General features: G+C 43.0%; 1 protein-coding gene across 1 annotated transcript in view; it reads left to right on the top strand.

Moving 5' to 3' along the window:
- Nucleotides 1-21,236, top strand: part of LOC121567698 (calsyntenin-2) — a 405,076-nt gene that overhangs the window by 198,250 nt on the left and 185,590 nt on the right. The gene's annotated exons all lie outside the window — the stretch shown is intronic.

Genomic DNA, 21,236 nt, shown 5'->3' on the forward strand with positions numbered 1-21,236 from the left:
CTGCTGAATGACAAAAATGCAAATGTACATTTATAGATGACCTGGAGCCAGTGGGTTTGGCGACGAATATGTAGTGAGGGCCAGCCAACGAGAGCGTACAGGTCACAATGGTGGGTAGTAAATGGGGCTTTGTTGACAAAACAAAGTTGGAGGCTATTTTGTAAATGACATCACCGAAGTCAAGGATCGGTAGGATAGTCAGTTTTACGAGGGCATGTTTAGCAGCATGAGTGAAGGAGGCTTTGTTGCGAAATAGGAAGCCGATTCTAGATTTAACTTTGGATTGGAGATGCTTAATGTGAGTCTGGAAGGAGAGTTTACGGTCTAACCAGACACCTAGGTATTTGTAGTTGTTCACATTTTCTAAGTCAGACCGCCGAGAGTAGTGATTCTAGTCGGGCGGGCAGGTGCAAGCAGCGTTCGATTGAAGAGCATGCATTTATTTTACTAGCGTTTAAGAGCAGTTGGAGGCTACGGAAGGAGTGTTGTATGACATTGAAGCTCATTTGGAGGTTTGTTAACACAGTGTCAAATGAAGGGCCAGATGTATACAAAATGGTGTCGTCTGCGTAGAGGTGGATCTGAGAGTCACCAGCAGCAAGAGCGACATCATTGAAATACACAGAGAATAGAGTCGGCCCGAGAATTGAACCCTGTGGCACCCCCATAGAGACTGCCAGAGGTCCAGACAACAGGCCCCTATCTGAGAAGTAGTTGGTGAACCAGGCGAGGCAGTCATTTGAGAAACCAAGGCTATTTAGTCTGCCAATAAGAATGCGTTGATTGACAGAGTCGAAAGCCTTGGCCAGGTCGATGAAGACGGCTGCACAGTACTGTCTTTTATCGATCGCGGTTATAATATCGCTTAGGACCTTGAGCGTGGCTGAGGTGCACCCATGACCAGCTCGGAAACCAGATTGCATAGCGGAGAAGGTACGGTGGGATTCGAAATGGTCGGTGATCTGTTTGTTAACTTGGCTTTCAAATACTTTCGAAAGGCAGGGCAGGATGGATATAGGTCTGTAACAGTTTGGATCTAGACTGTCACCCCCTTTGAAGAGGGGGATGACAGCAGCAGCTTTCCAATCTCTAGGGATCTCAGATGATACGAAAGAGAGGTTGAACAGGCTAGTAATAGTGGTTGCTACAAATTCAGCTGCTAATTTTAGAAAGAAAGGTTCCAGATTGTCTAGCCCAGATGATTTGTAGGGGTCCAGATTTTGCAGCTCTTTCAGAACATCAGCAAACTGAATTTGGGTGAAGGAGAAGCGGGGGGGCATGGGCAAGTTGCAGTGGAGGGTGCAGAGCTGATGGCTGGGGTAGTGGTTGCCAGGTGGAAAGCATGGCCAGCCGTAGCAAAATGCTTATTGAAATTCTCGATTATCATAGATTTATCGGTGGTGACAGTGTTTCCTAGCCTCAGTGCAGTGGGCAGCTGGGAGGAGGTGCTCTTATTCTCCATGGACTATACAGTGTCCCAAAACATTTTGGAGTTAGTGCTACAGGATGCAAATTTCTGTTTGAAAAAGCTAGCCTTTGCTTTCCTAACTGATTGTGTATATTGATTCCTGACTTCCCTGAAAAGTTGCATATCGCTGGGGCTGTTCGATGCTAATGCAGTACGCCACAGGATGTTTTTATGCTGGTCAAGGACAGTCAATTCTGGGGTGAACCAGGGGCTGTTTCCAGCTATAATAGCCATTTACAACATTAACAATGTCTACACTGTATTTCTGATCAATTTGATGTTATTTTAATGGACAAAAAAATTTACCCAAACTTTTGAACGGTAGTGTACATTTACACTGACTCTACACACACCCCCTCACATACAATACAATCATCATATACAGTGGGGAGAACAAGTACACTGCCGATTTTGCAGGTTTTCCTACTTTAAAAGCATGTAGAGGTCTGTAATTTTTATCATAGGTACAGATCAACTGTGAGAGACGGAATCTAAAACAAAAATCCAGAAAATCACATTGTATGATTTTTAAGTAATTAATTTGCATTTTTTTGCATGACATAAGTATTTGATCACCTACCAACCAGTAAGAATTCCGGCTCTCACAGACCTGTTAGTTTTTCTTTAAGAAGCCCTCCTGTTCTCCACTCATTACCTTTATTAACTGCACCTGTTTGAGCTCGTTACCTGTATAAAAGACACCTGTCCACACACTCAATCAAACAGACTCCAACCTCTCCACAATGGCCAAGACCAGAGAGCTGTGTAAGGACATCAGGGATAAAATTGTAGACCTGCACAAGGCTGGGATGGGCTACAGGACAATAGGCAAGCAGCTTGGTGAGAAGGCAACAACTGTTGGCGCAATTATTGGAAAATGGAAGAAGTTCAAGATGACGGTCAATCATCCTCGGTCTGGGGCTCCATGCAAGATCTCACCTCGTGGGGCATCAATGATCATGAGGAAGGTGAGGGATCAGCCCAGAACTACACGGCAGGACCTGGTCAATGACCTGAAGAGATCTGGGACCACAGTCTCAAAGAAAACCATTAGTAACACACTACGCCGTCATGGATTAAAATCCTGCAGTGCACACAAGGTCCCCCTGCTCAAGCCAGCGCATGTCCAGGCCCGTCTGAAGGTTGTCAATGACCATCTGGATGATCCAGAGGAGGAATGGGAGATGGTCATGTGGTCTGATGAGACAAAAATATAGCTTTTTGGTCTAAACTCCACTCGTCGTGTTTGGAGGAAGAAGAAGGATGAGTACAACCCCAAGAACACCATCTCAACCGTGAAGCATGGAGGTGGAAACATCATTCTTTGGGGATGCTTTTCTGCAAAGGGGACAGGACGACTGCACCGTATTGAGGGGAGGATGGATGGGGCCATGTATCGCGAGATCTTGGCCAACAACCTCCTTCCCTCAGTAAGAGCATTGAAGATGGGTGGGTCTGGGCTGGGTCTTCCAGCATGACAACGACCCGAAACACACAGCCAGGGCAACTAAGAAGTGGCTCCGTAAGAAGCATCTCAAGGTCCTGGAGTGGCCTAGCCAGTCTCCAGACCTGAACCCAATAGAAAATCTTTGGAGGGAGCTGAAAGTCCGTATTGCCCAGCGACTGCCCTGAAACCTGAAGGATCTGGAGAAGGTCTGTATGGAGGAGTGGGCCAAAATCCCTGCTGCAGTGTGTGCAAACCTGGTCAAGACCTACAGGAAACGTATGATCTCTGTAATTGCAAACAAAGGTTTCTGTACCAAATATTATTATATGTATCAAATACTTATGTCATTCAATAAAATGCAAATTCATTACTTAAAAATCATACAATGTGATTTTCTGGATTTTTGTTTTAGATTCCGTCTCTCACAGTTGAAGTGTACCTATGATAAAAATTACAGACCTCTACATGCTTTATAAGTAGGAAAACCTGCAACATTGGCAGTGTATCAAATACTTGTTCTCCCCACTCTATGCTGCCGCTACTCTGTTTATCATATATTCTGATGCCTAGTCACCTTACCCCCATACATATCTACCTCTATCGATCCAGTATCCTTGCACATTGTACATTTGGTACTTGAAATGACCCTGTATATAGTATGCTTACTTTATTGTGTTCTTCTTATTTCTTATTTTGATATCTCATGTGTTTTGTTTTACCTTGTTGTTTTTTGTATTACATTGTTATTGATTACTGCATTGCAGGGGTTAGAGCTTGCAAGAAAGGCATTTCACTGTACTTGTGCATGTGACATTGAAACTTGAAAATTTTATTCTGAACGTTATCCAATTTGAAAAATGAATGCGTTACTTTACTCAGTTACTCATAAAAGTAATATGATTACGTAACGCGTTACTTTTGTAATGCATTACCCCCAACACTGGAGATAGACTCCTGCTCCTAGTCCCGTCCACAGGAAGTGCAGGGCTAAGCAGAGGAAGTTTACTTTTCTGAATGAAAGCTAAAGAGAGATTTTTCAGATTAAATAAATCTTATTTATTTTACATTATGATTCAAAATGCATAGGTGGAGACCGGAATGTGCAAAAATTACAAAATACAATTACAAAATACTACAAAATCCATTGTATCAAAATAAACTACAAAATACTTGTAGTTTTTTAATGTATTTCATTAAAATACATGTATCTGGTACAAAACAGTACAAAAAAAAGTACAAAACAGCAACAACATTCTCAGTAACTGTTATAAAAACGTTTTACTTGCTATGACTTTGATATGTTGTTGTTTATCTACCTTAGTTGAGTGCACTGACTGTACTGTAAGTCACTCCGGATAAGCTAAATGACCAAAATGTAAACGTGCATACATACAAAAATGAACTGCAAAGCATACTGGGTATTATTATTGGCCTTGTTTAAGGGCGGAGCTCATTAGAATAATATTCAGCATGCTTTGCAATTGTTCATTTTTACAAATACATTTATATTTAGTTCATTTAGCAGATGCTCTTATCAGACTATAGTGCCATCGGACTTCTTATACCAATGCAGTGTGAAAGGTGGCCAGAAAATGGTAAACCGCTGTAAAAAATGGCATTGAAAAGTATTTTGAACTCTCGAAAGTATCTTGTTACAAAATACATTGGAGTGTAGTTCAGCCCAGTGTAATACAAATGACAAAATACTCAGAGGTAATTGAAATACAGAAATATCTGGGTGGAGATATGTTTTTGTGAAAATGTAATGAAAAAGGACTTTGATTCGACGTAGCGACTACTCTGTGTGCACACTTAGTCAGTCCATCTGGTTCTGCCAATGTATGGTCTCTAATCTAAAGCATACTGAACACTTCACTTCCCTCCACGTTAGACAGCACAGACAACTTTACATTTGGAAGTCTGCCAAAAGAGCGAAGGACACATAAAAGGTCAAATGAAAGGTAGAATAAAAAATAAAGTGATGATTAAAGATTTTAAGGTGAAGGGAGTGTTTTTATGTGTTATTCCCCTCGGGAATATAATAAAAATAAATAACAGGTTCAAAACCCTTAATAAGTAAAATTAGCCCTAAGTTGTTTGTCGTTTGGTTGTATCTGTAAGACCTTGAACTAAAGCATTAAGATAAAAGCCACAAACTGAAGATTGTGTACATTGAGTGTTTGTCTGATTGATGCCATCAGCCTATATGAGTCATTCAGTATGAGGAAGTGCTCTACTGCCGACTAATGTACTTCTTGGAAATGCTACAGTACAACTAATGGTTTACTGAAATGATGCCAGATATGATGAGTGTCCCTGAGTACTTCTTACCAGTATGTTGCAGCATATGTATGGGTCAGTCCATATAGATGCAAATTATTTAGATGATGATAGAATGTTGCAGAAAATATACAGTGCATTCGGAAAGTATTCAGACCCCTTGACGTTTTCCACATTTTGTTACGTTACAGCCTTATTCTAAATTTTATTAAATAAATACAAATCCTCATCAATCTACACACAATACCCCATAATGACAAAGTGAAAACGGGTTTTTAGAAATGTTTGCAAATGTATTAAAAATAAAAAACAGAAATACCTTATTTACATAATTATTCAGACCTTTTGCTATGAGACTAGAAATTGAGCTCAGGTGCATCCTGTTTCCATTGATCATCCTTGAGATGTTTCTACAACTTGATTGGTGTCCACCTGTGGTAAATTCAATTGATTGGACATGATTTCGAAAGGCACACACACCTGTCTATATAAGGTCCCACAGTTGACAGTGCATTTCAGAGCAAAAACCAAGCCATGAGGTCAAAGGAATTGTCCGTAGAGCTCCGAGACAGGTTTGTGTCGAGACACAGATCTGGGGAAGGGTACCAAAACATTTCTGCAGCATTGAAGGTCCCTAAGAACACAGTGGCCTCCATCATTCTTAAGTGGAAGAAGTTTGGAACCACTAAGACTCTTCCTAGAGCTATCCACCCGGCCAAACTGAGCCATCGGGGGAGAAGGGCCTTGGTCAACGAAGTGACCAAGAACCCGATGGTCACTCTGACAGAGTTCCAGAGTTCCTCTGTGGAGATGGGAGAAACTTCCAGAAGGACAACCATCTCTGCAACACTCCACCAATCAGGCCTTTATGGTAGAGTGGCCAGACAGAAGCCACTCCTCAGTAAAAGGCACACGACAGCCCGCTTGGAGTTTGCCAAAAGGCACCTAAAGACTCAGACCATGAGAAACAAAATTCTCTGGTCTGATGAATCCAAGATTGAACTCTTTGGCCTGAATGCTAAGTGTCACGTCTGGAGGAAACCTGGCACTATCCCTACGGTGAAGCATGGTGGTGGCAGCATCAAGCTGTGGGGATGTTTTTCAGTGGCAGGGACTGGGAGAGTAGTCAGGATCGAGGGAAAGATGAACAAAACAAAGTACAGAGAGATCCTTGATGAAAACCTGCTCCAGAGCGCTCAGGACCTCAGACTGGGGCGAAGGTTCACCTTCCAACATGACAACGACCCTAAGCACACAGCCAAGACAACGCAGGAGTGGCTTCAGGACAAATCTCTGAATGTCCTTGAGTGGCCCAGCCAGAGCCCGGACTTGCTTCTGAACTAACATCTCTGTAGAGACCTGAAAATAGCTGTACAGCGACGCACCCCATCCAACCCGACAGAGCTTGAGAGGATCTGCAGAGAAGAATGGGAGAAACTCCCCAAACACAGGTGTGCCAAGCTTGTAGCGTTATACCCAAGACTCAAGGCTGTAATCACTGCCAAAGGTGCTAACAAAGTACTGAGTAAAGGGTCTGAATACTTATGTGAATGTGATATGAATGTGATATTTGTGATATTTCTAAATGTGCAAAAACATCTAAATACCTGTTTTTGCTTTGTCATTATGGGGTATTGTGTGTAGATGGATGAGGGGGAAAAATGCAATTTAATCAATTTTAGAATAAGGCTGTAACATAACAAAATGTGGAAAAAGTGGTCTAAATACTTTCCGAATACACTGTATACAGTGGGGAAAAAAAGTATTTAGTCAGCCACCAATTGTGCAAGTTCTCCCACTTTAAAAGATGAGAGAGGCCTGTAATTTTCATCATAGGTACTCGTCAACTATGACAGACAAAATGAGAAAAAAATATCCAGAAAATCACATTGTAGGATTATTAATGAATTTATTTGCTAATTATGGTGAAAAATAAGTATTTGGTCAATAACAAAAGTTTCTCAATACTTTGTTATATACCCTTTGTTGGCAATGACACAGGTCAAACGTTTTCTGTAAGTCTTCACAAGGTTTTCACACACTGTTGCTGGTATTTTGGCCCATTCCTCCATGCAGATCTCCTCTAGAGCAGTGACGTTTTGGGGCTGTCGCTGGGCAACACAGACTTTCAACTCCCTCCAAAGATTTTCTATGGGGTTGAGATCTGGAGAATGGCTAGGCCACTCCAGGACCTTGAAATGCTTCTTACGAAGCCACTCCTTCGTTGCCCGGGCGGTGTGTTTGGGATCATTGTCATGCTGAAAGACCCAGCCACGTTTCATCTTCAATGCCCTTGCTGATGGAAGGAGGTTTTCACTCAAAATCTCATGATACATGGCCCCATTCATTCTTTCCTTTACATGGATCAGTCGTCCTGGTCCCTTTGCAGAAAAACAGCCCCAAAGCATGATGTTTCCACCCCCATGCTTCACAGTAGGTATGGTGTTCTTTGGATGCAACTCAGCATTCTTTGTCCTCCAAACACGATGAGTTGAGTTTTTACCAAAAAGTTATATTTTGGTTCCATCTGACCATATGACATTCTCCCAATCCTCTTCTGGATAATCCAAATGCACTTTAGCAAACTTCAGACGGGCCTGGACATGTACTGGCTTAAGCAGGGGGACACGTCTCGCACTGCAGGATTTGAGTCCCTGGCGGTGTAGTGTGTTACTGATGGTAGGCTTTGTTACTTTGGTCCCAGCTCTCTGCAGGTCATTCACTAGGTCCCCCCGTGTGGTTCTGGGATTTTTGCTCACCATTCTTGTGATCATTTTGACCCCCACAGGGTGAGATCTTGCGTGGAGCCCCAGATCGAGGGAGATTATCAGTGGTCTTGTATGTCTTCCATTTTCTAATAATTGCTCCCACAGTTGATTTCTTCAAACCAAGCTGCTTACCTATTGCAGATTCAGTCTTCCCAGCCTGGTGCAGGTCTACAATTTTGTTTCTGGTGTCCTTTGACAGCTCTTTGGTCTTGGCCATAGTGGGGTTTGGAGTGTGACTGTTTGAGGTAGTGGACAGGTGTCTTTTATACTGATAACAAGTTCAAACAGGTGCCATTAATACAGGTAACGAGTGGAGGACAGAGGAGCCTCTTAAAGAAGAAGTTACAGGTCTGTGAGAGCCAGAAATCTTGCTTGTTTGTAGGTGACCAAATACTTATTTTCCACCATAATTTGCAAATAAATTCATTAAAAATCCTACAATGTGATTTTCTGGATTTTTTTTTCTCAATTTGTCTGTCATAGTTGACGTGTACCTATGATGAAAATTACAGGCCTCTCTCATCTTTTTAAGTGGGAGAACTTGCACAATTGGTGGCTGACTAAATACTTTTTTTCCCCACTGTATGTTACAAGGCAGCAATTATGACTTAGTGGAGCATATCGGCGTGTGTGTGTCTGTGTTTCTATATATTTATTATACAGGCCCTCAATACGTTCAGTTTATACGGATCTAAATTTGATCACCCTGTTGCAGGAAATTTAAAACTTGTAGTGTATTTGAAGTTTAAAAAGGCTTCGGAAGTGTATCATTTCCACTTAGAAATTTCAGACTTGAGTTTCCCTTACAAAAATGTCCATTGATTATAATCCATATAATAATTCACATTTCCTGTTGTGGCTGGATTATTTTGCTGCTGTAGCAAACTGGCTCAAATTAAGATCCTACATCTCTATGTCACAAAACTGTCACTGTTCCCTCTCCTGAGAGACACACGTAGAGAGAAACCAGCCACCCAGTCTATTCACTCTGACTTCGTTCTTATTCTCCTCTTCCCTGTTAACTGCAACACTTTCCTCTTCCAGACTCCTCAAGTGTTTGAGTTTCACAGAAACTTGTATCACTCGCTCTCTCTCTCTCTCTCGTGCTCTCTCTCTCTCTCTCTCTCTCTCTCTCTCTCTCTCTCTCTCTCTCTCTCTCTCTCTCTCTCGCTCTCTCTCTCTCTCTCTCTCTCGCTCTCTCTCTCTCTCTCTCGCTCTCTCTCGCGCTCTCTCTCTCTCTCGCTCTCTCTCTCTCTCGCTCTCTCTCTCTCTCTCTCTCTCTCTCTCTCTCTCTCTCTCTCTCTCTCTCTCTCTCTCTCTCTCTCTCTCTCTCTCTCTCTCTCTCTCTCTCTCTCTCTCTCTCTCTCTCTCTCTCTCGCGCTCTTTCTCTTTCCTGACAACTTCAGGCTAGTTCGGTCTCATTTCCACCCCGCTCAGTCCTTCAAGCTAGGCAGGAAACACCGAGAGCCACACTTCAATGTAATCTCCTCTCGCATATTTCCAAGCCATCACTGCTGCTGTGAGAAGAAATGGGAGAGGCACTTGCTTTTAACTTCCACCCATCACATAACATTAGGGCAACAGATGGAGGCTTCTTTTAGATTCCAAATTCAAGCAGTTCACATTGACAGAGCACACACAAACTCTCTCTAATACACACACACACACACACACACACACACACTCACACACGCACGCGAGCAAACAAGCACACGCACAGACGCACATAAATGCAGCTCAGGACACCACAGTGCTCTCTCAAACACTTCTTACTGACCACACGTCACTTGTATGTTCCATCTACATCATTTTCTTATTCATCTCTCCATCCTTGAGCCACACATACATGTACCTCCATCTGAAGCTCTTTGAATAATTTCACTGGGCGGGAGGATGGAACACAAAGGCCAAGAAAGCAGCAACCATCCTAAAGAGAAATCAGTGTGGTTTGTTAACACTATGATTCACTGTTATGATGAGTTCTCTGGTATCAAGCAATTCAGGATGCAAGGAGACAATTATACACTTAGATGGAGAGTTGATACAATGTATTTAATAATACGGTACCGGATTCAACATAGCAAGCTGCACGTGAGTTGCCACTTGCTATCCAAATGGTAGAAAAATAAAATCTCTCAGTTCTTATAGTCTATATTACACAAGTCTTCAACAACATCTGATAACCATCAGTGGACACTCCCCACCCTGATGGTATCAGCTTGTACCCCAGGCAGGATATTCCATCTATCAATCATTCTAAGATAAACAACAGTGGGCTCCCTAGACCTCCTGGCATCCAGACTCTGTGGCACCAAGAGTGACCTATATTAATGGATTGACCTCATTCCTAAAACCCTGTATAAACACGTCATATCATTCACATAACATAGCATAGCATTGAGTGGGAGCACTATTCAGTTCTACGTACGGATGTACTATCTTAATTATCGCAGCAGGAAATGCAAACTTGTAGTGTAAGGTTTAAAAATGCTTCTGAAGTTTGTAATTTCCATTTTAAAATGTCAGAATTGATTTGCCCTAACGAACAATGTATCAACCACTACAGAAATGTCCAAAATGTAGTATTGCTCTCCCAGGCAGTTACTGTTATGGGTGATTTATAGCTTATTACAAGCCATCATATACTGTAACTACCTCAATCCATGTATCCACTACATCAGTCCACGTATCCACTACCTCAGTCCATGTATTCACTACCTCAGTCTATGTATCCACTACCTCAGTCCATGTATCCACTACCTCAGTCCATGTATTCACTACCTCAGTCTATGTATCCACTACCTCAGTCCATGTATCCACTACCTTAGTCCACGTATCCACTACCTCAGTCCATGTATTCACTACCTCAGTCTATGTATCCACTACCTCAGTCCATGTATCCACTACCTTAGTCCACATATCCACTACCTCAGTTCATGTATCCACTACCTCAGTCCATGTATCCACTACCTCAGTCCATGTATCCACTACTTCAGTCCACATATTCACTACCTCAGTCCATGTATCCACTACCTCAGTATCCACTACCTCAGTCCATGTATCTACTACCTCAGTCCATGTATCCAGCCCAGCCTTAATCATATGACTAGTTCTACATAATTAAGGCCTGGAGGTATTCCTGACCAAGTGACCTGTTCAGGAAAAACTACATTCCTTATACACAATCTGCACTGAAATATTTCATGTATATTTTTTTAATCTCCTATCAGCTTCAACTGTCTGCACTAACTTTTGTAAATGGAATGAAATAAGCGGGAGAAACACCCCTCTGGGATGTGTGTGGAGCTCACTATCAGAGCCCCACTTTTGCTTCATTAGCTTAGCTATCTATCTCTGCCCGGGTTTGTTATTTCTCATGTTATTACGGCTAATGTAATTTCCACTTGTTCCCCTAGCATGTAAATCAAAGAGCAGACAAACTGTCAACCCTGGAGTGTAGAGGGAGAGGGGAGAGAGGGAGGTGGTGGGAGAAAGAAGGGGGTGTAGAAGATGGTAGGAGATAGAGGAGGGAGTGAAAAAGATGAGAAGAGAAAGGAAGAAATGAAGAATATGGAATACGGTAATGGTGATAGAAAGCTATGGTCTACAACGATGATATTGGTGACATGTAGACAAGATACACAATGAAAACATGATGTTTACTGTTCCTCTCTTCTACAAATGAAGTCTTCATGTATGTTCCCCTCAGTCCCCTGTGTGTGTGCGTGCCTGCATGTGTGTGTGTGTGCATGTCTATGTGTGTGTGTGTATGTGTGTGTGTGTGTGTGTGCGCATGTGTATGCCTGCATATGCCTATGTTTGTTCATGCACACACACTCTGAATCACTGGGCATGTCATAACAGGTCTAAATGACCTCAGATCACGTATGACGTGACAGTGGACCAAGGCAGATAAATGAAACATGCTATGTGTATTTGATGGGTGAGATATGTTTAGGTACACTGTAATTAGGTAATAGGTTAGAGTGATAGGAAAATGCATTTACAGAATGGTGATATATGGTGAAGTGTGATTATTTATCTAGCTTTGATGGTGATGTAACCCTTCATTGTAAGGGTTATGGACAGAAGGTCAGTGGTATTAGTCTCAGTTGATGAAAGATTAAGTTAAGTTAAACACTGTAGACCTTTTAACAGTACACAAATATAATGAAAGGGCACTGGCTTTGCTTCACTTTCCAGAAGCTGTCCTTCTTTAATAATTTGGGGGGTGCTTCTATTTGTCCTGTTACACCCAAGTGTGACATTGAAATGTGTTTCTTGCATATCCCAACTCCCTCTGAGACACCCACAGGGAGTGGGGTCACAGCAACAGATTTTTCACCTTGTCAGCACCGGGATTCAAACCAGAGACCATTCGGTTACTGGCCCAACGCTCTAACCTCGAGGCTACCTGCCGCCCTTATACACCATATACTTGAGATCAGAGAGAGAAAAAACATGTCTGTTCCGTCTAGACATGGGACAAATGAGGTTGGTGTATGGGACTTAACATCCTTCACAGAAGCAGCACTTGACTAAGGAGAGCATACCTTAGTTGAACTCAGTTCCATTAACAGAGTCCAGAGGGAAAGGGACAGGTCGATTCAGGAGATTCAGACTGAGAGACTGAGTTATGGAGGAGAGGGTGAGGGAGAGAAGGAAAGCGGTGGAGAGGAGTGAGAGAGCTGGACAGAGATACAGACAGTGAGAGAGCAGTGGAGGCCGCTGAAGGGAGGACGGCTCATAATAATGTCTGGAACGGAGCAAATGGAATGGCATCATGGAAACCATGTGTTTGATGTATTTGATACCATTCCACCTATTCCGCTCCAGCCATTACCACGAGACCTTCCTCCCCAATTAAGATGCCACCAACCTCCTGTGTGAGAGCAAGATACTTCCCTATTAGATTTTGTTGTATCCTCTTACCTCTATCCCTTCCCCCTCTCCCTCTCTCCCTCTCCCCCTCTCCTGCTGCCTCTTTTTTCCCTCTCTCTCTCTCTGAGCCCAGAGCGAGAGCAGCGTCTGACTCTGTGTGAAGGTGTTTGTCACTAGAGGGATTGAAGGCAGACCTTGAGTGCCTGCAGCCTGGCATGATGTGTCTGTAAAGATGTGTGTAGAATGGAGATTTCTCCATTCATATTTAAAATCTCTCTGCCTCTGCCTCTCTGCCTCGGCCCTCCCTCATCACTGCTTCTGCATTGTCACTGCTGCTGTCAGTGTTTACGTTGTAGTCCACCCCAAGCACCCAAAAAGCTCCTTCACTGAAATGCATCTATTCACGTTAATAACATCTGACTGCTCCCGGTGTTATGAGAGGTCTGGACCGCCACGATAATACGTGTCACCTGCATCACGAAGGATTTCATTAATTCAATATGTTAATTGGGATGAGGAGTGTAATCGCTCTGTAATCAGTGTGATGATAATTAGAACGATATGCTGGTGACTGGAGCTCTAGTGCGTCATGATGTCTTATGCAGTAGTTGTGTTGTGTGAATCCCTCGTGTGATGAGCTTATTCAACATTAAGACGCTCTAAGCACTGTAATGACGCAATTTCTGTGAGAAAGTGCGTTGCGTAATCCAGATGTATCTACCGTGTGGTTTTCCCCCTCATCTCTAAGTAATTCATGAGCCATGAGCTTAGAGAGGATACCGAAGTTTGACTTCATTCAAAAAGTGGCCCATTGTGATCTGGCTTACTATACGTCTTATTTCCACCTACAACCAGGATTCTGAAAGTTCGGACATGTTTTGCCTTGAGTGAATCATCCAAATACACAGATGATGAAAGAAGGATGGTAAACAGGAAATAAAAGAGAAAATACAGACATCCTATTTTAATTTTTTTACTAAACAACAACTCTTCAACTCTGATTTGCTCCAAATAAACAGACAATGGACTGCCTTTGTCGTAAGTTACAGCATCGTTTTCATTGAATTCTGGGTCAGTGGAAACACAGACGCTCACGCTGTTATTGGTGTGACCCTTTTATGTGGCCAGGGCCACTGTCGTCATAAAACTACCCCTCCCATTAATGTAAGACGAGACAGGTCGGTCCACGGGCTGATGTCACTCTGTGAAATGCTGGCACACTCTAGACTAAAGTGCCTGTCATAAAAAGCCTCAACTGACACTTGGATGACATGGGGTCCTTTAGCAATATTGAGGTTCTGTCGGAGAGTGCCAGAGGGACATTAACACGAGAGCGGATTGCACTCACTCAAAAGGGGCCTTGTCCCGAGGTTTGGTCTCTAAAGAGCCTGAGGAAAAAAATAGGTCCTATCTCCAGACTACTGTAGCTCCCCATCTCGCCCTGCAGTAAGAGGTCCTATCTCCAGACTAGCTTCCCATCTCGCCCTGCAGAAACACGTCCTATCTCCAGACTAGCTTCCCATCTCGCCCTGCAGTAAGAGGTCCTATCTCCAGACTAGCTTCCCATCTCGCCCTGCAGTAAGAGGTCCTATCTCCAGACTAGCTTCCCATCTCACCCTGCAGAAACAGGTCCTATCTCCAAACTAGCTTCCCATCTCGATCTGCAGAAACAGGTCCTATCTCCAAACTAGCTTCCCATCTCGATCTGCAGAAACAGGTCCTATCTCCAGACTAGCTTCCCATCTCGCCCTGCAGTAAGAGGTCCTATCTCCAGACTAGCTTTCCATCTCGCCCTGCAGAAAGAGGTCCTATCTCCAGACTAGGTTCCCATTTCGCCCTGCAGAAAGCAGAATACTTTGCTAAGTAATCATCAAGTGTCTGAGTGTTTAATCACAATCTGGCTTTTAACTATCCTCTCACCACCTCTGGGCTCTGTTCCCCAAATATAAAAGGACCTCTTGTTTTCAGGAGGCATCTTGCGTTTGCCCAGAGTTGATTTTGTTGTCGTATTTTTGCTTGTGAATTTTTATTTTGGCTTGTAAAACTGAATGCATTTGCAATGCATTACAGTATAACTCTACCCTAGTGGGCAACAACTTGTGCACACGCCCAATGTGTTTAGTTGGTCTCTTCCACTGTCCTTTCAAATGACCCTTGGGATCATTGGAGTACACTAAGTCCTTGCCAGAAATAGGGGGAGTGCATGTGCTTTGCATTATTGACAGACAGGGATGAGAGACTGCAACTGCAACATGAAGTATGTGTGTCAGGCACAGGACATCCTGCCCAGTGGCATTATGGGAGTTTATTAGAGTGTCACAATGCCTCTCTCAGGGAACGTCTGTGTTGTATTTATCCTCTCCTCTGTATTTTCATCTCTACACTGCTGGTTCATCCCTGTCATTCTCCCCTTGCCTGATCCTGACAGTTAAAAGTGGACTAAAGAATAACTGAAAAGGGCTGGTGCTTCACCGTGCTGCGTAGTCTCTCATTTGAGCTGTCATATTTCATTCAAATGAAAGACAGGGACAGGGACAGGGAAAGCGCAAAGAGCAGAGGGGGAGAAAATGGAAAGAGATGTAGAGAAAAAGAAGGGAGAAGATGAGTGGTTTGGGCATTTATCATCTGCTGTTTGAAACTCGGGAAGCAGCGATGAGTCGGCGTGATAAAAGAGACACAGGAAGTGATTAATATGTCCAACAGGAAGTGATAAATGTGTCCAGTGTGTAAACCTTAATGGTTGAGCCTTGGACTGGAGCTATCTGCTAATATTTAATTAACTGTAATGTAATCAATCAGAGAGTAAAGGATGGTACTGTACTGGTGGGGCTCAACACCAAACAGACAGGTACTATAACTCATTACACTGGAGAGGCCTCAGAGGAAAAACAACAATCAACAAACGAGCCTGGGATGTTTTGCACTGGATGGGGCTGGTTTGGTGTGTCAGCATCAGCTGGTTTATGGAACAAATACATCCTTATGCATCCTCAGAGGTGCAACCGTGAATTCTGCTCAGACAAAGAAAACAATTAAATCAATGTGTTGATGTTAGTATTTCTGTGTGCATGTGTGGATGTTTTAAGCTAAGTCTGCTGTATTGATGAGTGTATTTGTTTTCGTACACCCCGTAAACCAGACATAGCAATGGAAAAACGGATTCATAAATTATACAATGTCACACAAATTAGATTGGCGTGCCATGAGCTCCCGTGGTAGCCAGACTAAGACCCAATGATAATATCTAAAGCCAATCACTAGCGGTCTCACTACTGCTGGATGTAAGGCTCTTTAATCCTACCCAGCTTTTCTCCCTCCATCCCTCCACCCATCCCTCCATCCATCCCTCTCTTTAATCATCTCTTCATTTGCCTAATGGCTGGTGGTATTTTAAGATGAGGTTGACTTGAGTTCACCTTCAGTTCTCCTAAAAGCCCTTTTCCCGGTTCGTCTCTGTTCTGTTTCCCCACATCATACGTCCCTCAGCCTGTCTCCTCTCCCTTACTCTGTTACCCTTCCTGTGCTCACACAATCCACCCCGTTGTCATTCTCTAATTTCTGTAACAGAAGCCTTGACCTCTTCCACTGCTTCCATTGCCTGCTCTGACTGAGCTCAGCAGCCAATCAGAGGCTTGCTAAACACTGCACGCTGCTGCTTACCAACCCTGGAGAAGATAACCAGAGAACTCACTGACTCTTGGATTCAACTATTTGTCTGGATAATTATGTTCTCATCTGCTAAAGTTGCTGCAACTTTCTATTCTATCTTTACGTGACTCATGCATACATTAATGATTCAGTTAAAAACCCAGCAGGTATTTAGGCCTTTTTTTGTATCTGAAAGGAAGTACATCAATGGTAACCCAAAACAAGCCTTGGCTCAAAGAGAGCTTTAAAGTGTCAGTTCTTTCTGTACACCCACCCAGAATACTACGACTAGAATAAACTCTCCAGACAAAATCTGACCTTGACTTGAAGAGAAATTCGGAATAAATGTTACAGACGTAATTATATTCCCCTCAGGCAAGGCCACAACCTATAGCATACAGTTGAAGTCAGAAGTTTACATACACTTTAGCCAAATACATTTAAACTCAGTTTTTCACAATTCTTGACATTTAATCCTAGTAAAACTTCCCTGTCTTAGGTCAGTTAGGATGACCACTTTATTTTAAGAATGTGAAATGTCAGAATAATAGTGGGGAGAATGATTTATTTCAGCTTTTATTTCTTTCATCACATTCCCAGTGGGTCAGAAGTTTACATACACTCAATTAGTATTTGGTAGCATTGCCTTTAAATTGTTTAACTAGGGTCAAACATTTCGGGTAGCCTTCCACAAGCTTCCCACAATAAGTTGGGTGAATTTTGGCCCATTCCTCCTGACAGAGCTGGTGTAACTAAGTCAGGTATGTAGGCCTCTTGCTCGCAAACGCTTTTTCAGTTCTGCCCACAAATGTTCTATAGGATTGTGGTCAGGGCTTTGTGATGGCCACTCCAATACCTTGACTTTGTTGTCCTGAAGCCATTTTGCCACAACTTTGGAAGTATGCTTGGGGTCATTGTCCATTTGGAAGACCCATTTGTGACCAAGCTTTAACTTCCTGACTGATGTCTTGAGATGTTGCTTCAATATATCCACATAATTTTCCTTCCTCATGATGCCATCTATTTTGTGAAGTGAACCAGTCCCTCCTGCAGCAAAGCACCCCCACAGCATGATGCTGCCACCCCCGTGCTTCACAGTTGGGATGGTGTTCTTCGGCTTGCAAGGCACCCCCTTTTTCCTCCAAACATAACGATGGTCATTATGGCCAAACAGTTCTATTTTTGTTTCATCAGACCAGAGAACATTTCTCCAAAAAGTACGATCTTTGTCCCCATGTGCAGTTGCAAACCGTAGTCTGGCTTTTTTATGGCGGTTTTGGAGCATTGGCTTCTTCCTTGCTGAGTGGCCTTTCAGGTTATGTCGATATAGGACTCGTTTTACTGTGGATATATATACTTTTGTACCAGTTTCCTCCAGCATCTTCAGAAGGTCCTTTGCTGTTGTTCTGGGATTGATTTGCACTTTTCGCACCAAAGTACGTTCATCTCTAGGAGACGCGTCTCCTTCCTGAGCGTAATGATGGCTGCGTGGTCCCATGGTGTTTATACTTGCGTACTATTGTTTGTACAGATGAACGTGGTACCTTCAGGCGTTTGGAAATTGCTCCCAAGGATGAACCAGACTTGTGGAGGTCTACCATTTTTCTGAGGTCTTAGCTGATTTCTTTTGATTTTCCCATGATGTCAAGCAAAGAGGCACTGAGTTTGAAGGTAGGCCTTGAAATACATCCACACGTACACCTCCTATTGACTCAAATGATGTCAATTAGCCTATCAGAAGCTTCTAAAGCCATTACATCATTTTCTGGAATTTTCCAAGGTGTTTAAAGGCACAGTCAACTTAGTGTATGTAAACATCTGACCCACTGGAATTTTGATACAGTGAATTATAAGTGAAATAATCTGTCTGTAAACAATTGTTGGAAAAATTACTTGTGTCATGCACAAAGTAGATGTCCTAACTGACTTGCCAAAACTATAGTTTGTTAACAAGACATTTGTGGAATGGTTGAAAAACTAGTTTTAATGACTCCAACCTAAGTGTATGTAAACTGCCAACTTCAACTGTATGTAACTCTCACACGTTTCTGTATCTTAAAGTGCATGTAGTCCCTTCCGCACTTATATAAAAATATATTCAGTAATCATCCACCACTTCTACTGTAAGACCTGGATTCAACTGCTGCCACCAAATGTTTTAGCTTTTCACCTCCATTTCCTGTCCGACCATCGTTGTGAACCACAGTATAAACTCCTTCTTTCCTCTGGTTACTTACCATCTGTCACAGAGGTGCAGGAGAGACAGAGAGGTGAAAAACCTGTGACGAAAATATATGAATTGGCTCATAAAAGTGAGCCTGATTAAATTAAGAAGATAATTGGATTCCTGTTAGTATGAGTGTAGTAAAATAAAGTCTGATAATCTGTGATGAAATTGCCTGATTTAGATTTAGTCGTTTGGCTTGGCGGATTTGATGTGATTGGGAAGATGGGGGATGGGGTGGCGGTGGGAATGGTGTTGTCTAGGGAAGTCTAGGGAAACGGAACACTGGCACACGGCATACCAGTGGTGACACATCACACCTCAGTGAATTTCATCTTCACACTCTGAACCGCTACCTGGGCAGAATGCTGTAGGTGTTGATTTGTCACATGTATGTCTGCTCTGCGGTCTTCATCAAAGGGCCATCTTAGTGTGGTGTTGAAAATGCTTTTGAGGACTCTTTCTCTCTCTGTTGGTCTGTGTTGTTGATAATGAAGATAATGATAATCAATGTGAGGTATGATCTTTTAATTTATCTATCCAGCCATATATCCATCCATGTATCAATATTCATAGCAAGTTGGTGTACGTTTGCCCACTGACAAAGAAATGATCAGTCTATAATTTTAATGGTAGGTTTATTTGAACAGTGAGAGACAGAATAACAACAAAAAAATCCAGAAAAACGCGTGTCAAAAATGTTACAAATTGATATGCATTTTAATGAGGGAAATAAGTATTTGACCCCCTCTCAATCAGAAAGATTTCTGGCTCCCAGGTGTCTTTTATACAGGTAACGAACTGAGATTAGGAGCACACTCTTAAAGGGAGTGCTCCTAATCTCAGCTTGTTACCTGTATAAAAGACACCTGTCCACAGAAGCAATCAATCAATCAGATTCCAAACTCTCCACCATGGCCAAGACCAGAGAGCTCTCCGAGGATGTCAGGGACAAGATTGTAGACCTACACAAGGCTGGAATGGGCTACAAGACCATCGCCAAGCAGCTTGGTGAGAAGGTGACAACAGTTTGTTTGATTATTCACAAATGGAAGAAACACAAAATAACTGTCAATCTCCCTCGGCCTGGGGCTCCATGCAAAATCTCACCTCGTGGAGTTGCAATGATCATGAGAACGGTGAGGAATCAGCCCAGAACTACACGGGAGGATCTTGTCAATGATCTCAAGGCAGCTGGGACCATAGTCACCAAGAAAACAATTGGTAACACACTACGCCGTGAAGGACTGAAATCCTGCAACGCCCGCAAGGTCCCCCTGCTCAAGAAAGCACATATACAGGGCCGTCTGAAGTTTGCCAATGAACATCTGAATGATTCAGAGGAGAACTGGGTGAAAGTGTTGTGGTCAGATGAGACCAAAATCGAGCTCTTTGGCATCAACTCAACTCGCCGTGTTTGGAGGAGGAGGAATTCTGCCTATGAGCCCAAGAACACCATCCCCACTGTCAAACATGGAGGTGGAAACATTATGCTTTGGGGGGGTTCTGCTAAGGGAACAGGACAACTTCACCGCATCAAAGGGACGATGGACGGGGCCATGTACCGTCAAATCTTGGGTGAGAACCTCCTTCCCTCAGCCAGGGCATTGAAAATGGGTCGTGGATGGGTATTCCAGCATGACAATGACCCAAAACACACGGCCAAGGCAACAAAGGAGTGGCTCAAGAAGAAGCACATTATGGTCCTGGAGTGGCCTAGCCAGTTTCCAGACCTTAATCCCATAGAAAATCTGTGGAGGGAGCTGAAGGTTCGAGTTGCCAAACATCAGCCTCGAAACCTTAATGACTTGGAGAAGATCTGCAAAGAGGAGTGGAACAAAATCCCTCCTGAGATGTGTGCAAACCTGGTGGCCAACTACAAGAAATGTCTGACCTCTGTGATTGCCAACAAGGGTTTTGCCACCAAGTACTATGTCATGTTTTGCAGAGGGGTCAAATACTTATTTCCCTCATTGAAATGCAAATCAATTTATAAAATTTTTGACATGTGTTTTTCTGGATTTTTTTGTTATTCTGTCTCTCACTGTTCAAATAAACCTCCCATTGAAATTATAGACTGATCATGTATTTGTCAGTGGGCAAACGTACAAAATCAGCAGGGGATCAAATACCTTTTTCCCTCACTGTAAGTGAGTCTGTAAAATGTAAATTTCTTTGAGGAGGGACTTGATTGATAACTCTCTTGCCTCATTTTGATGTGGATGGGACAGTAAAGTACAGTATGTTTCTGTGTGTTAGTGCTTACTATGGAGATTTCCCCAGAAGGCAGATGAGGGTCTAGGCTGGATGAGTTCCTCTTCATGTACCAGTATTATAGTATTGACCTGGAGCCCTGGGGCCTGGCTATCACTCCTTCATCTCACCCTGGGGCCTGGCTATCACTCCTTCATCTCCCCTGGGGCCTGGCTATCACTCCTTCATCTCACCCTGGGGTCTGGCTATCACTCCTTCATCTCACCCTGGGGCCTGGCTATCACTCCTTCATCTCACCCTGGGGCC

Source organism: Coregonus clupeaformis, chromosome 6, assembly GCF_020615455.1.
Source record: "Coregonus clupeaformis isolate EN_2021a chromosome 6, ASM2061545v1, whole genome shotgun sequence".
NCBI classification, from domain to species: domain Eukaryota; kingdom Metazoa; phylum Chordata; class Actinopteri; order Salmoniformes; family Salmonidae; genus Coregonus; species Coregonus clupeaformis.